Genomic DNA, 11,610 nt, shown 5'->3' with positions numbered 1-11,610 from the left:
CTCCACCATCTCTCTCTCTCTCTCTCTCTCTCTCTCTACCCCAACCTCTCCTACTTACTAAAATGGCTCTACATGTATGATTTTCACTGATAGAAAACATTACCTTCTTCTTGCTCTATAATTATTGGCGAAATAATTGAATAATTCGTTAGCTTCTATTAACTTCGTAATACCGACCTTCTTGCTTCCGCTAGCGCTGTAGAGATCCTTAATTAGGTATGTATAACTTTATTGGGAATATCAGTTTGCTTGCTTTATTTAATTATGAAAGGTGCATCAGAATGCTCATCCAGTTGATCGGCAAGTGCCACAAATGTGTGGGTCATCGTGCTCGTCCAGTTTATACCTCATCCACGTCATCCTTGTAGCTACTCTCTTCATAGTCAAAATAAAAGTTTTAAGTATTCAATTTGGACGAACAAGAACATGTAGCTTCCATTATTATTAAATCTTTGGCTTCCCACAGGCTAACTGGGCACCATGAAATTAATGCATTGGATTACTTCCCATTATATAGATTGGTATGTAATGGTAGCTGGGCTAACTGGTGGATCTGGACTTGCATCATCATTAGAGGTTTCTGAAATCGATGAATATTTATCTGCTTCTTTAGTTAAATATCAACGAAATGTTTTAGATATTTTAAAATAGATGAATATTATTTCCACCATGGTTCGTGACTTACTAACAGTGTAGGTTTCGACGGTAGCTTCGGAATCCGCCTTTAGCACAGCAGAACGTTTAACCGACGACCACAGGACATGCTTAGATCCGTATACTGTACAAGCGGTGTGAGTGGGGGCTACCCACGTGGGCATGTGGACCTGAGCTTTCGGGTGGCTTCTTTTTCGCGTGAGACAGTTGCAAATTTCTCCTATAAATACCCATGATAGGGTTTTATTTCGGGAGCAGGGGGAAAATCGCGTGGGTGAGAAAAGAAAAACAAAGAGGGTCAGCCACAAACAGAGAAGTTTTTCTAGCTGTGGAGAGAAACTACAGAAGGAAGTCAGAGGTGTTTTTGGCGGCTAGATCCGAGATCTTGAGGAGAGAAAAAAAGGGATTCTACAAAAGAGAGGTTAATTTCTTTTGGGTAAAAATCAGATCTCTTTTCTTTGAGACGAGCTTGTGGATTGTACAAGTCGTCGGTGTTCTTCTCATAGTGGTATCTCCCCTCACCCCTCCTATGGACGTAGACAATTTTACCGAACCACGTAAATCTCGTGTCTTTATTGTTTTCTGGGTATTGGCTATTGCTTATAGGTTCCCTCGACATTTCAATCCTAGAACTGATGAGAGGAAGAGTGCATATTTTACTTTGTTAAAATATTTCACTTCTATTCTAGTTTCCTTTGAGAAACAAAAATTTCACTTTCTATTCTAGTTTCCTTTGAGAAACAAGAATTTCACTATCTATTCTAGTTTCCTTTGAGAAACAAGAATATAGAGGTTGACTTGTGCTTTTGTGACAACAAAAGCCAGGGCTTTCTCTCAGGTGATATCGCTTCCGCGACGTTGGGCGTGACTCTGCGCTCAACAATTAGTATCAGAGCCGTTATTCAGATTGGGAGTGGTGTAGCTTCTGGTTTGAGGTGGTGCTCAGTAATTTCCTGAGAGAAGCGAATTTATTAATATAAGCGGAGAATGACATCAACAAGTAAAACAGTTAAAGTGGGAAAATACGAGATTGAAAAATTCAATGGGAAGAATGATTTTTCTTATTGGAGGATGCAGATGAAGAACTCGTTGATTTCACAGAAATTGCACAAAGCTTTGACGGGAAAAGAGAAGAAGCACAAGGATATGTCTGATGAGGATTGGGAAGAGCTGGATCTGGAAGCACGGACGTCGATTATCCTTTGCCTTGAAAGGGATGTAGCTTTTTTAGTAGATGGAGAGGAAACGACTGTGGGCGTGTGATCGAAGTTAGAAAGCACCTTCATGACGAAGAGTCTAACAAACCGGATCTATTTAAAATCCAAATTGTATACTTGCAAGATGGAGGAGGGCTCATCAATCCGGGAATACATCAACAAGTTCGATAGGATAATATCTGATTTGAAGGACATCGATGTAATTGTAGAAGACGAGGATCAGACGCTTCTACTACTTCTATCTCTGCCGAAGTCTTATGAGAACCTGGTGTAAACACTGATGCTTGTGGGAGACAATTTGACGATAGATGAGACTAGAACGGCGCTTCTAGCGGATGACCTTCGGAAGATTGTAACCAGTGATATGACTACTGGTGGTAACAAAGAACAAGCGCAGAGATTGTTTGCTAGAGGAATGAGCAATGAGCGAGGAAAATGCAATGGAGGAAAGTCTAGATCTTAATCGAGATCTCTTACGGGAAGAACGTGCTTCAAATACGGTAAAGTTGGGCATTTCAAGGTCGACTGTCCAAACAAGAGAGTAAGTAGGAAGAAGAACAACAATAAGACTGAAAGGAGAGAAGGTAAGGAAGAAGTAAGCTATGCTTCAGAGGAAGGGAGCGATAAAGAATGCTATGTTGTTACGGGTGGCGAAGATATCTCCGGTAAGTGGATACTTGATTCAGGTTGCTCTTACCATATGTGTCCAAATAGGAAGTGGTTTACTACCTATAGAAGCATTGATGGCGGAACCGTATTGATAGGGAATAACCATGCTTGTAAAACGGTGGGGCTCAGTGATATAAAAAGCAAGATGCATGATGGAGTGGTCAGAACCCTAACGGACGTGTGGCACGTTCCCGACTTGCGGAAGAATCTTATCTCAGTGGGTACATTGGACTCCGGTGGCTACAAGATTATTACAGAGAACGAAGTAAAGAAGGTTGTTCGAGGTTCCCTAACAGTGATGAAGGGTGTTCGTCACGGTAATCTATATACTCTTTCGGTTACGACGGTGACAGGAGATGCAGCAGTTGGAACTGATGGCAGTGGTGGAGACCCATGTGAGCACACATGGTTATGGCATAGGCGGCTTGGGCACATATTAGAGAAGGGTCTAGTTCTGCTTGGTAAGGAGGGTTTGCTAAAGAATCCGAAGAAACATTGCATAGATTTTTGCGAGGATTGTGTGTATGGAAAGGCGCATAGGGTCCAGTTCTTGAAAAGCAATCACAAGAGCATAGATATACTAGATTATGTACACACAGATGTTTAGGGTCCGGCTCAGACAACTTCCAAGGGTGGTTCCAGGGATCTTGTCTCATTCATAGACGATTATTCTAGGTATGCTTGGATTTATTTTCTTAAGCATAAGAATGAGGTATTCGAGACATTCAAGAAGTGGAAAGCAATGGTTGAGAACAAGATGAGTAAGAAATTGAAGACACTAAGATCTGATAACGGTACAGAGTATACAGATGGTGCTTTCAAGAAGTTCTGTGATCAAGAGGGCATTGTTCGACACTGGACAGTCATGTCAACACCACAGCAGAACGGGGTCGCGGAGAGACTGAACCGAACATTGCGGGAGAAGGCAATGAGTATGCGATCTTATGTTGGATTAGGCAACGAATGGTGGGCAGAAGCGGTGGCTACAACATGTTACATTATGAACCATTCTCCACATTCTACACTAGATGGTGATACACCCTATAGGGTGTGGTCAGGGGAACATGCAGATTATGAGAGGCTCAGAATTTTCGGATGTACCGCCTATATCACGTCAACGAGGGAAAGCTTAACGCGAAGGCCAAGAAGGTGATATTCTTATTCTTGGGGTATGCAAAGGGTGTAAAAGGCTATCGCCTTTGGTGTACAGAAGATTCAAAGTTCATGATCAGCAGAGACGTTACCTTTTATGAGAAGTCCATGATTGCTAGGGTGCCCAAAGATGGTGGTGTTGAGATTATTGGGACTTCCAAGTCCCAGGTTATTGAGATAGAACCTAAAGACCAACCAGGTTCTAGTCGTGTTCAAGTGGGAAATCAGGTAGATGATGAGCTTAAGCAGGAGGAAATATACAGACACTACAACAACAGCAGCTCGAGAATAGCTTGGCTTCCATTAGGTCAAGGCGAGCATACAAGCAGGTACATAAGCTGGGGGCTAATCAACCCCTGAAGCACTATGGGCAGGTTAATTTGGTTGAGTACGCACTCCTGGTAGAGGAAGATGAGCCGGTCTCCTTCAAGGAAGCTATTCGGGATAAAAATAGTGAGAGTTGGTTAGCTACGATGGAAGAGGAGATAGAATCTCTTCGGAAGAACCAACATGGGAGGTGGTCCCATTGCCCGTAAAAAGAAAAGCTATTGGTTATAAGTGGATGTATAAGAGAAAGGAAGATCATTCAGAGCTCGGTGGTACAAGGTACAAGGCGAGGCTAGTGGGTAAAGGGTTTGCACAAAGAGAGGGTGTGGATTACAATAAGATATTTTCTCCGGTGGTGAAACATACTTCTATTCGGGTGCTATTGAGTATTGTTGCTCATAGTGATCTTGAGCTAGAACAACTGGATGTTAAAACGGCCTTCTTGCATGGAGACTTGGATGAAGATATCTACATGCATCAACCATAGGGCTACAAGGTTGAGGATAAGGAGCATCATGTATGTCGCTTGAGGAAGTTACTTTATGGACTGAAGCAATCTCCTCGGCAGTGGTACAAGCGATTTGACTCCTTCATGCTAAAGCATGAGTTTTCCCGAAGCGATTACGATTGTTGTGTTTACATTCAAAAGCTTCGTGGAGGTGATTATATCTATCTCTTTCTGTATGTGGATGACATGCTTATTGCTTCGAAGAGCAGGGTGGAGATAGATAGGCTAAAATCTCAACTTGGTAAAGAGTTCGAGATGAAGGACATGAGCGCTGTTAGGAAAATACTGGGTATGAAGATTAGAAGAGAGCGGGTGAATCTGAGATTGTTCTTGAGTCAGAAGGGCTACATAGAGCGGGTGATCGTAAGGTTCGGAATGCAAAGTGCAAAGTCGGTGGCGACCCCATTGGCTCCACACTTCAGGCTTTCAGGTAAACAATCTCCCACTACAGTGGAAGATAAGGCACACATGGAGCGTGTTCCTCATGCTAGTGCAGTTGGCAGTTTGATGTACGTCATGGTGTGTACACATCCAGATATTTCACAGACGGTTAGTGTGGTCAGCAGATTCATGGAGAATCCGAGAAAGGCGTACTAGGAAGCGGTGAAATGGGTCTTGAGGTACTTGAAAGGTACCACAGATACGAGTCTGTGTTTTGCTAGAGATACATGTCAGATTGATGGGTTTGTTGACTCTGATTATGCGGGAGATCTAGATAGACGGCGATCTACTACTGGTTATGTATTCAGGATACATGGAGCTCCAGATAGTTAGCGATCGATGTTGCAGGTTACAGTGGCACTTTCTACTTCAGAGGCCGAGTACATGACCATAGCGGAGGGAGTGAATGAAGCATTGTGGTTGTAGGGTCTTCTAGATGATTTGGGGATTGAGCAGGAGAACGTGAACTTGTGGTGCGACAGTCAGAGTGCGATTCACTTGGCAAAAAATCAAGTTCATCATGCTCGTACCAAGCATATTGATGTCAGGTATCATTTTGTGCGGGATGTCATAGAGGAAGGTGATATTTCTCTCATAAAGGTGCACATGACTGAGAATCCAGCAGATATGTTGACCAAGGTGGTCACAGGTAGCAAGTTTAAGCACTGCTTGGACTTGCTTCATATCAGCCAGTGTTGAACTGCCCAAGAGGGCATGTCTCTTTCAGGGCGGTGATGGGGTGAGGTGGAGACTATATGGAGAACAAAAAGCAGAACTACGGTTAGCTTGATCCCGGTGGAGGGTACGTAGGTAGCCGCGGTATAGTGGCGCAACTGGTTTGGCCTAGTTTGGTGTTCAGATCTCTCTGGTGGTGTTCGCGGTGTTTCTTCTGGTGATCGTCTATAATTTGAGGTTTATCAAATGATGTACGAGGTGGAGAATTATGAGTGGGGGCTACCCACGTGGGCACGTGGGCCTGAGCTTTCAGGTGGCTTCTTTTCCGCGTGAGACAGTTGCAAATTTCTCCTATAAATACCCATGATAGAGTTTTATTTCGAGAGCAGGGGAAAAAATCGCGTGGGTGAGAAAAGAAAAACAGAGAGGGTCGGCCACAAACAGAGAAGTTTTTCCAGCTGTGGAGAGAAACTACAGAAGGAAGTCAGAGGTGTTTTTGGCGGCTAGATCTGAGATCTTGAGGAGAGAAAAAGAGGGATTCTACAAAAGAGAGGTTAATTTCTTTTGGGTAAAAATCAGATCTCTTTTCTTTGAGACGAGCTGAGGGATTCTACAAAAGAGAGGTTAATTTCTTTTGGGTAAAAATCAGATCTCTTTTCTTTGAGACGAGCTTGTGGATTGTACAAGTCGTCGGTGTTCTTCTCATAGTGGTATCTCCCCTCACCCTTCCCATAGACGTAGGTAATTTTGCCGAACCACGTAAATCTTGTGTCTTTATTGTTTTCTGGGTGTTGGCTATTGCTTGTAGGTTCCCTCGACATTTCAATCCTAGAACTGATGAGAGGAAGAGTGCATATTTCACTTTGTTGAAATATTTCACTTTCTATTCTAGTTTTCTTTGAGAAACAAAAATTTCACTATCTATTATAGTTTCCTTTGAGAAATAAGAATATAGAGGTTGACTTGTGCTTTTGTGACAACAAAAGCCAGAGCTTTCTCTCAGGTGATATCGCTTTCACGGTGGTGGAGGTGACTCTGCACCCAACAAGCGGTGATGTTTTTACAAGATTGGTGGAGGTACGAGAAGCGAACGCAAGGCATCGATCGGATGGCTGGAATTGAAGATAAATTTGAAGAGTTGTGACTAGCAGATAGATATAAAGATTAAATAATATTCATCAAATTATAATTTTTATTTCTTAGCTTTAAATTTGTAATGGATTATTTTGGAAACAGTTACAAATGATAGTGATATAGGTGAGTAGGTGTCAACCTAGTTGGGATGTACTCATCTATTATGATGCGACAAATTCCGAAATAAATTTATATTTGTAAATGATTTACTAATTATTAATAAAGAAGTTATTTTTATTATCTTTTATTATTATAATTTTTTGTATTTGTAATTTATGTCATTTCAAATTAATAATAATATTATTGTTTTTTATTAGCATTTTTAGTAATTTTACATGTATATTTTAAAATTTAAAGAGATTTTCAAAAAAATAAAAAAGTTAAAAATCCGGGCCGGCCCGGAGCCCGACCCGCTCAAGCTCGGGTTCGGGTCATGTCATTTCAAATTAATAATAATATTATTGTTTTTTATTAGCATTTTTAGTAATTTTACATGTATATTTTAAAATTTAAAGAGATTTTCAAAAAAATAAAAAAGTTAAAAATCCGGGCCGGCCCGGAGCCCGACCCGCTCAAGCTCGGGTTCGGGTCATTAATAATAATATTATTGTTTTTTATTAGCATTTTTAGTAATTTTACATGTATATTTTAAAATTTAAAGAGATTTTCAAAAAAATAAAAAAGTTAAAACTCTCTCTTTCTCTCGTATTTTCGCAAGTAACTGAGAATGTTTTTTTTTTCCCCTTCGAAGATATGGCCTCCTTTTTTCAAATATCCTTTCAAGGTTTTGACAATGGTGACTACGATGATATTATGGTTGTTGATGACTCAAGCAACCGCTGCTAGGGATCTGAACGTGGGGATGCACGTGCCGTGTCATATCTACAACTCACACCCGCTATTAGATTGGAATTTGGGTCCTCTAGTGCTATTAAATTCACTTTGGAAATTTAAGCAAAGACTCTGAGGTTGTAGTGATGGCTGAGGATTATAATTATATTATGTAACAAGTTATGTTGACATAAAGAAAAATATTAAATCATGATTGTTAACTATGCTTTATGTACGTTGTAGGGTCGAAAAATTAAAGATTGATTGATTATCTTGTTTTAAGAAAACTGGGTTCGATCACTTAGTACGAACCCTTACAATCACTCACTCTCTCTCGATTACAGAGGAAGAGAAGATTAATTCAGTTTCTCTTTTGTTTAAGGTGGGTTCTAGGTGGTGAAAGTATGCTTCCCTCGATGCTTGAGTCGAGTTTGCCTCGTTGACGATCAGACCAAAATCACAGGAGCTTCTGACGTAGGTTCACCGGCTGGAATCGAGGTTCGAACTTCGATTTGACATGCAGAAACTTTAAGCTCTGATGTTTCTCTAAGTCCAAGCTTGAAATTCTTCAATTCAGAGTAAAAAATCCCAACCCCATAGCTGCTTGCGGCTATTTATAGGGTTTTAAGTACGTAACCGACGTGCTACAATAGTGGGGTCGTGGGCGTAACTGATGCGCTGCAATTGTGGAGTTGTGGCGTAACTGACTCCTTGAATTTGGCCCACGTGGCTGACTGGGTCTTCGTGGCCGTTACAGCCTGATTTAATGCTGGTGACGATCTTCACTGCGTTGGCGAACCTCGTCTTTGATGTCAAGCCTCGCTGTGTGGCGAGCCTCGTCTTTGATGTCGAGCCTCGCTACGTAGCGAGCCTCGTCTTTGATATCGAGCCTCATTATGTGGCGAGCCTCGTCTTTGATATCGAGCCTCGCTGTGTGGCGAGCCTCGTCTTTGATGATGAACTTCGAACCTCGTTTCCAATGACGAGCTTTGTCTTTGACAGCTAGAGTTCAACTCGTGTCCAACGACGAGCTTCGAACCCTGTATCCACTAGTGAACCTCGAACCTCATATCCAATGACGAGCTCCGAGTCTTGTATTCACTAGCGAACCTCGAACCTCGTATCCAATGACGAATTCCGAGTCTCGTAGATCTGTTTCATTCAATGAACTTTATCTTTCGACGTTGAGTTCTGTTGCATGGCGACTCTCGTTCTCGATGTTGATCTTTTCTAAACGACGAACCTCGTTTCTGATTGAAAAAGGGTTCGTTTCCATGATCCATCTTTTCACCTTTCGAATTTTGGCATTTTTTAATGTCTACAAAAGTTAAGACATACTCAACATATGTTGATATTATAGTAGTTCCGTATGTTTTATGCCCAAAGCAGGATAAATATCAAGTATTCATATTTGTCAGAGAATGAGTATATGAGAATAGAACACCTCACTACCAAGCACAAAATTTGTGCTTGGTCCCAAACATAACCATTTCTCTCATATATATATGTTGGGAATTGGAATAAGTGGATGAGAATAGAACACCTCATTACCAAGAATAAAATTTGTGTTTGGTACCAAGAATGAGTATATGAGAATAGAACACCTCACTACCAAGCACAAAATTTGTGCTTGGTCCCAAACATAACCATTTCTCTCATATATATATGTTGGGAATTGGAATAAGTGGATGAGAATAGAACACCTCATTACCAAGAATAAAATTTGTGTTTGGTACCAAGCATAACCATTTTTCTCATCCACTCATTCCAATTCTCAATCACTTCCCAACTCATATGAATGTGACCCCCGGTTTTAATGAGTGGAGGGGAATATGTCACATCACTACCAAACACAAAACTTATGCTTAGTACCAAACATATCCATTTCTCTCTCTCTCTCTCTCTCTCTCTTCTTTCTTCTCTCTCTGCATCTCTTCTCTTATATATATATATATATATATTATATATATATATATATATAATATATATATATAATATATAAATATATATATATATATATATATATATATATATATATATATAGATAGAAATATGGGTATCACTTGGTACAAGCACAAATTTGTGCTTGATAGTGATGTGTCACATCCTCATCCACTCCCTACTTATGTGAATATGGTCCCAAATTTGAATGAGTGGAAGAGGATGTGACACCTCACTACCAAGCATAACTTTTCGTGCTGGTACCAAGCATACTCATATTTCTCATATATATATATATATATATAATTATATATATAATATATATATATATATAATATATATATATATATATAATATATATGTTTGTGGAAAATTTGTAGTAAAAAGACAATGAAAGAAAATTGACTTGTATTCTCTCAAAATCGATTACAATTTGGATTCCGATTACAAAAGAGAGGAGAATGATCTGGATTCTCCCCTTTGTTTAAATCTGGGTTCTTCACGGTGGCGATGAGATACCTCCCTCGAATGCTCGCGTCGAGTTTGCTTCTCGTTGACGATCCGACGTCTTGTTTCACTGGAACATGATCTTCTCCTCACGATTTGACGTTGTGGAGAACTTGCGTGGCAAGTTTGAAACTCTGGACGAGTTGATAACTCTGAATGAGTTGGAAACTCTTGAAAAAGAGTTGATTTGAACCGAGAATCGGTTCTCAAGCCAAGGATGAAGAAGCTCTTGTTGCAGATCTCCCAAGCTCCAGAAATGCTCTAAGGATCCTGTTGACGAGCCAAGAAGTTCTAACAGACCGAACCCCGAACTGAATTGATTTTCAGTTATTTATAGGGGATTAAGGGGTGTAACCACCTCCTTAATTCGCTCCTAAGTGGGGCTAATGGGATGTAACCACCCCTTAAATCACTCCTGAGTGGAGTTGTGATCCCCTCATATCGTGGGAAACGGTTTTGAAACCGTTCAGCTCGTGTTCGAACGAGTCAAACGCAAATCCTGCATTCTGGAGTGAAATCTGCGTTTGAACGCAGCGTCTGGAGGCTCGGACGCAGCGTCTTGTTGGAAGCTGCGTTGGCAGTTTGTTGGAAGCTGCGTTTGCGGCTGAATCTGAGCTGCGTTTGCAGCGATTTGGAAGCTGCGTTGGCAGCGTTGGAAGCTGCGTCTGATCTGCGTTTGCAGCGATTTGGGAGCTGCGTTGGCGGCCGAATCTGAGTTGCGTTTGCAGCTTTTGGAGCTGCGTTTGCGGCGTTAGAAGCTGCATCTGAGCTGCGTTTGTAGCGATTTGTATGCTGCGTTGGCAGCGTTGGAAGCTGCGTCTGAGCTGCGTTTGCAGCGATTTGGAAGCTGTGTTTGGCAGCATTGGAAGCTGCGTTTGTAGCTTTCGGAGGCTGCGTTTGAGCTGCGTTCGTGGCTATGAACGCGACGCATCTTGATGCTGGTACGTGGGGAGGACTTCCACGTCTTGATTTAAAGAGACCGTCAATTTGTAGTCTTTTTCTGCCGAAGTGTTGCAAAGATCGTCATTTTGTAATCTTTACTTTAGCTCTCTGATATGTGAGAGTCGTCAGATTGTAACTCCCGATGTTGATTGTGGAGGCTGTTGATTAGAGCTTTCATCAATTGTTGTGAAGGTCGTCAGATTGTAACCTTCATCGATCCATGTGAAAGTCTTCAAATTGTAGCCTTCTGGAAGTCGTCAGATTGTAACTTTCATCATCGGTGTTTGATGGGGATCAACTATCTATTGTGATTTTTAAACAGCCTACAGCTCACCATAATAAAAAATTTACATTCTTACAACTGATATTCTTTGAATACACGATATGATTAGACTTATAATCTAGGATGAGATAAAAGACTTGGACATAGCTTTTTTTAAACGCTTCTACAAAAATAAAGCAATGAAAGTTAACAGGTTTGGATGAAAGTTAACATAAAGCAGCGAAAGTTAACATTCAATATGAAAAGTTAACAGACTAGGAGGAAAGTTAACACGTTCTGTTAAAAGTCAACATATAACTATTATAGTTAACATGTTCTGGTAAAAGTTA

This window comes from Asparagus officinalis, chromosome 8 (genome assembly GCF_001876935.1).
Source record: "Asparagus officinalis chromosome 8, Aspof.V1, whole genome shotgun sequence".
Taxonomy (NCBI): Eukaryota; Viridiplantae; Streptophyta; class Magnoliopsida; order Asparagales; family Asparagaceae; genus Asparagus; species Asparagus officinalis.
This window is presented reverse-complemented; position numbering follows the sequence as displayed.